The sequence below is a fragment of the Taudactylus pleione genome, unplaced genomic scaffold (genome assembly GCF_031769625.1).
Source record: "Taudactylus pleione unplaced genomic scaffold, aTauple2 ptg000408l, whole genome shotgun sequence".
NCBI lineage: Eukaryota > Metazoa > Chordata > Amphibia > Anura > Myobatrachidae > Taudactylus > Taudactylus pleione.
Window position 1 is genome coordinate 3,861,796 of NW_028284810.1, and position 6,311 is coordinate 3,868,106.

Sequence of the window (6,311 nt, forward strand, 5' to 3'; positions counted from 1 at the left end):
TTACATTTACAGAGCATGCATCCAATTAGTTCACTTTGCTTTGCACTAATCAAATTGTAAACTGTTGGTTAGATTCATATGCAATACTGAACATAATAACAATGCGTGACAATTAAGAAAGTATTACAGTAATTTTTCATTGGGCTGGAGCTGGTAAAATTATCCAATTTTCATTTATTTATTTTTTTGCTCAGAGGCTATTTCCATTACAGCTTTTTGCTAGATGATTCAGAGATTTGTATTAAATAACTAGTGCAATTTTGAAGGGAAAATATTACTACATATACATTTAATTGTCAGGAAATGTGAATACCTAAGCCAAAAACACCCACATTATATTACTTTTGGGACAATAATAGATACTCATTATAGAGACCAGTTACATCATTTATTTTAAATAGGGAAGGGACCGTGATTATTTTTGAAATTATTATCATACTCCAAATTAATCAGTAACAAATATAGTTAAAAAAATGACCTAAATAGGCACGATTAGGAATGAGTAGCACATTTCATTATTATAATTGCATTGTTTTCCAATAAATAATGCATGTACTGTATGATTTTTTTTTAATTCACAGGCATCCTATTCATTTTCTTGTGGTTAACTACTGTGCAAGGTCACTTATAGTAGATATGATTTCATGATAGCAAAGGTTCATCATTAACACATACTGTATCAAGGATTTAACAAAAAAAAGATATGCCCAAAGAAACTTAATATAATGCTTTTAAATAAATCAATAATAATGTGAAAGAGAAACACAGAAGGCAGTGCGCAGCTGGAAGCCAATTTCAGATAACTAAAAAGTAAAGTTGTCCTGTTCTTCTAACCTACCTAAAGGTTTGCAGCTGAGACCATTATTGTTAAAACCATTCAATGCACAGGATTATAGCCCAGGTTAGTGTTAGATCTACCCCTAAAAGATATCAGTTTGCTGCTGATGGTGGAGCTTTCTAAAAGTTCTAAGTATTACAGAAGTAGGTTAGAACCGTAGGACATCTTTACTTTTTTCACATGTTAATATGGATAGGTAGAGGTGGGTGCTTCAGTTTTGGATCAGATCTTCCCACCAAGTTTGGACCTCAGAATGAGGCAAAACGCCATCTTTCACGGGCAAATATGATGCTTTGTCCGTGAAAGTGAACTATACTCTGTGGCTCTCTATCTAAATTTACATTTTTCTACTTGTTTTAATAATGCAAGGTAAGGAATGATTCCACTAACTGCATATTGTGGCTTGTTGTCTAGGAGAGTATTCAGGTCCTTATTTCTATGAGTCCTCACCACATCACTTTCTATGAGTTCTCACTAATAATAATCAGGAATCCCAAATGTTGAAGTAGTACTGTTAGATATAATAGAACAGCTAGTTCTACTAGAACACTCTAAAATCTTCAATTTTATATATTTTAGATTGAATTGTACACTAAATTCTACAAACTGAAATAAGTAAATGTTGAATTAACACAGCTTCATCAGCTATTACACTGCACAGACGGTGTGACGGTTAGCATTACTAACTCACAGCACTGAGGTTGTGTGTTCAATTCCCACCACGGCCCTAACTGTGTCTAGTTTGTATATACTCCCTGTGCTTGCATGGGTTTCCTTCGGGTACTCCAGTTTCCTCCCACACTCCAAAAATTCAAAAATATACTGGTAGGTTAATTGGCTCCCAACAAAATTAACCCTAGTGTGTATGTGTGTTAGTATGTAGTAGGGAATATAGATTGTAAGCTCCACTGGGGCAGGGACTGATGTGAATGGCCAAATATTCTCTGTATAGCGCTGTGGAATATGTGTGCACTATATAAATAACTGGTACAGTAATAAATAAATAAAAAAATTATTATTATTATTGTTAGTATTTCTGTGATTTCATTACTTATACTCTATAATGATATGTGTATTTCTGTATGTGTTCATCACACCCATTCTAGTTAGTTTATCTTAGTGTTGTTTACTTTATATCATTAAAAAAAGATTTCAGTGGGAATTGAAAACACTAAGTTATATAATTTCCTAAAGTTTGAAAATTTACAATATAAACCCACAATCTCGACATTTTGAACATGACAACATGTAGACGTCCATATTGTGGATGTTGACATGTTATCTGTCAACATTCTAAACATGAAGTAAAATATAACTTTTAATATTTATAATAAAATACATACCAGGTACATATAAAGTCGTTGGTGAAAATATTAAAGACAATTTCTGCAAAGTACCCCACACATACAATTATCGGTAACAATAAATGTGCTAGAGTATAAATAATGCAACAAATACCATAGATAATGGTATATAAGCTACACAGTGTGCAGTCCTATGAGCCCCATTAAACAGTTTAACATTAAACATTAAACATTTTTTTGTATCCTCTGTTATTCTCATTATGTACTAGGATATTGAGGATGCCTGTTACTCCGCTGACTTGCAGCCCAAACAGGAATTCTTTGAGCATTTCCTGGTGAGGTATATTCATTCATAGAGATCGTTTGATTATAGGGGAATTATTTGGACTAGCATATTTTATGCAACCACCATAATTATTATATTTTCAATCTATATAAAATTGGTGTCTTATGTCCATGTGGTGATTGTATTTTATGTGTTTTGTCAGGCTTTGTCACTGTGTAGAGTTCCTATTTATTATGTATATCTGGAACCGAGTATAATTTGTGATAATTTACCTATGTGATGTTTTCTAATGGTTACAATCTATACATGTTTATGCCATATATGTCAATTGATTGCATCACAAGGAAGGTATGCTTATGCATCACCTGTCTTGGTAGCAACTGATTATCAATTGGACCTCTCTTTTGAGAATAGTCCTACATTCCATAATAGGCTCAGACCGTGTGCATAAGTGATTCCCCATATATTTTCAGTAGCGATGGTCTACAGTCATACTTCACTGATTATGCCCAAACTCGCCTGATCTTGGAAGCGACCCAGTGATAGGCCTGGTTAGTACTGGTGTGGGGGACCACTCAGGAATACCAGGTTCTGTAGACGGATATCGTACTGTTTAATGGGGATCATAGGACTGCACACTGTGTAGCCTATATACCAATATCTATGGTATTTGTTGCACTATTTATACTCTAGCACATTTATTGTTACCGATAATTGTATGTGTGGGGTACTTTGCAGAAATTGTCTTTAATATTTTCGCCAACGACTTTATATGTACCTGGTATGTATTTTATTATAAATATTAAAAGTTATATTTTACTTCATTTTTAAGAATACATACATAAGTGTGCCCCAAGAATAGCCTTACTTTTTCTTTTGCCAATCAATCTGTTATATTTAGGCTGTGGGAACACCACCAACATAAATTTGTGATGTATAAATTATTCATGGATATAGATGGTTGGTCATAATAATTCTAGCTATGGTTCTGTGCGGAATCTTCCCTGTCAACTATTAAACATTCTAAACATGGCGACATCAAAACATGACAAAATTCAAAATTTTTTATTGTCAGCTTTCTTAATGTCGGCATATTGACTGGAACCCATACACTCTACATACTTACTTTATATTCCTAGATGGATATCCTGCTATAATACTGCTGAGTTTTTATTATTTTTTTGTGGCTTGCTTTCTTCTACCTTCTGATATTTATAGGGATGTATCTTATCTAAACACATCACTATCCTGCATCTTGGACCTTATTCAGATGCGAATGCAGCATTTATGCATATGCTAGTGTGCAATATTTTTAGTCTACGCATGTGTCCGAGTCACTCTGTCCATGTATGCCCATGGTTACCGTCAGGAGCCACAGAACGAGTTTGGACATGGAGAGAGGAAGTTTCGGTGGGCATTTCTATGTGGTAACAGGGTGGTTAGCCGGATGCAGGAGTGTCATGGTCAATGACTGTCTCTTAAGACGCAGTCACACTGACCTTGGTAGCCATGTTCAGACAAAGTAATTGCATCTACCATACTGTAGGAGCAATATCTACTTGTGCATCCGTTGGTGCATCCTAACGTGCACAGTGGCGGATTAGCATGGCAGCCTGTGGCATCTCTGTAAGAATCCCATCAACTGTGGCATTAGCATAAAGATACAGTCTTGCAGTGGCAATATATGCAGTAGCAGCTACAACTGCCTGCACCTCTGAATCATCCCCTATCATTAAATTCAGTCATTTACAATATCTGCCTAACTTCCTTCCATGCCTTCAAAATTACAGTAGCACTTTCTTAGTGAAGTACTGTAGTCAAAGCTGAGCATAACCTTTATGCTTTGCACCTGTGTTCCAGGTTGATGTATACACTAAATGGCAACACATTTGAAAAACATGTTTTAAGTGTTTCTCAAACTGGTTCATCAAATTGCCTCTATGGATCTAAAATTCATAATAAATTGGTGATCTTTACCTAGATTCAAAAATATTAGAACTATATTTGGGCAAGGGGAAAAGGTTCAACTATGTGTAATCAGGTCTGAGCAAGATCAAGCTTTAACTGACTGTATAGTATTTTCAAATAATCAACATAAAGTTTACAGTACTGTATGTTAACATCTTTGCTTTTAACCACAAGCTGCAAACGGTAACTTTCTATAACAAGTTTGAATTTGATTTGCTTTTAAGGGGATAGCAGTCAGTGCCTTTACAACCAAAAATCACAATCATACAATAAAAATGTCCAACTTTATTGAATTTTGAATACATTACAATAATTTTGTTTTGAACTAGATTCTCGAATTTTCTAATTCCAAACTGAAAAAGCCCTTCAAAGAGCTAAACACAGGACCTAAGACTAGGGCATACAATAGCCTATGCAACTCACACCCTTTAACCTGGTGCCCTTACAGCATAAACATTTTACAGGTTTTTCTTTTTAATGAGATGGGCAAAACAATAATGTGTAACATTCATCACATATATTTACAGTATATATGATTTCAGAAAACAAATTGAGGTATGTCATATAAACAGTGAAACTTGGTAATTAAGCATACAGACAGACAATACAAAATAAGGCTCTTGCCTTAGGCAAAAAAAAATCAAGTACAGCATTCCGTTATAAATATGTATTTTCCACAAATATTGCTAGAAAATTCACGTCAAGATAAAAGGTAATATTGATGCGGAAAAAAGACATTCTCCCATAGTTCTGGCACGTAAATTCAATACTAAGCCATAACAAGCTTAATGAAAATAAGGAATGATGTGATAAAATATGCTCTGCTGTAAATTGCCTCAGCACAACATCTTAACTGGTTAATTGCTAAAAATAGATTCATTTATACACTATTTATTGTAATCACTTTACTTTTCAGTATATGAATATTATATTTTATAGAACTATTTCATTTTGATGTAAGGTTATTGTGCATATGTGCCCTATTTTATATAATAATGTATTTCTGTTTAGTTAAGCATTGTCGTGTTCGTATGTTTCATATCTAAATCAGATTATTTTGTAAAATGTGAGATTAGCATTCCTGCCTAGTAAAACATATAGATGATATTTGAAACAGTCAGCCTTGAACTGTAGATGATCATAATTCTGGACATAAGCTATTCAGGAATGCTTAGAAATGTCAACTGATATCACTGTAGAAATTTAAATAAAGGGTAACAATGCATGGAAAGTCAGTTGCAAAATGTGTCTCTTATAATGTTAGTAATCCCTGGAACACAATGACATTTTCTGTGTGGAAGATACGCCTTGTTTCAAGGGAATTATTTCACTGGAATCTTAGCATTTGGTGCTGTATTTATTTAAAAGAAATTTGCGATGGTACATTTAAATCAGAATGTTTCTAAGCTGTAGGTCATAACACCTTCAATTACAATAAATGCTGTATTCTTAACATGCCAAAAGAACTCGATTATACACAAGCATGGGACCTCAATAATCCACAAAAGACGCAACAGATTTCAACAGTTTAAAGTATTTAACATTGCAATCAGATTTTAAAGCTATGTTCAATATATGCTGTAAACTATAAATGTGTCACTAGCATATGAATAGTGGCATCATTGTATACAGCACTAAAAATGCACATTTCCCCAAAGCAGCAATGACAATGGTGCTTGAAGATGGGAGTTGTAAGTAAATCATGTGTACAGTACTCAAAAGAATTGTGCATTGAACAATGTGTACATTCACCTATCTGCAGAGTCCTCAGCACAGACGTTCTCCTGCCCTATATTAGGTGAGAAAGATATCTGAATAGCCCACATTTGCATGAACTCCTCTGGCGGTATGTGGCATGCCAAACAGTGGTAATTAATGTGATTTGAGGAGAGCTGGATGTGGACACATCTGTAGA

At 34.3% G+C, this 6,311-nt stretch overlaps 1 pseudogene; it reads left to right on the top strand.

The window, feature by feature from the left end:
* The first annotated feature begins 2,909 nt into the window (after positions 1–2,909).
* Positions 2,910–3,028, top strand: LOC148506285 (5S ribosomal RNA; annotated as a pseudogene).
* The last annotated feature ends 3,283 nt before the right edge of the window (positions 3,029–6,311 follow it).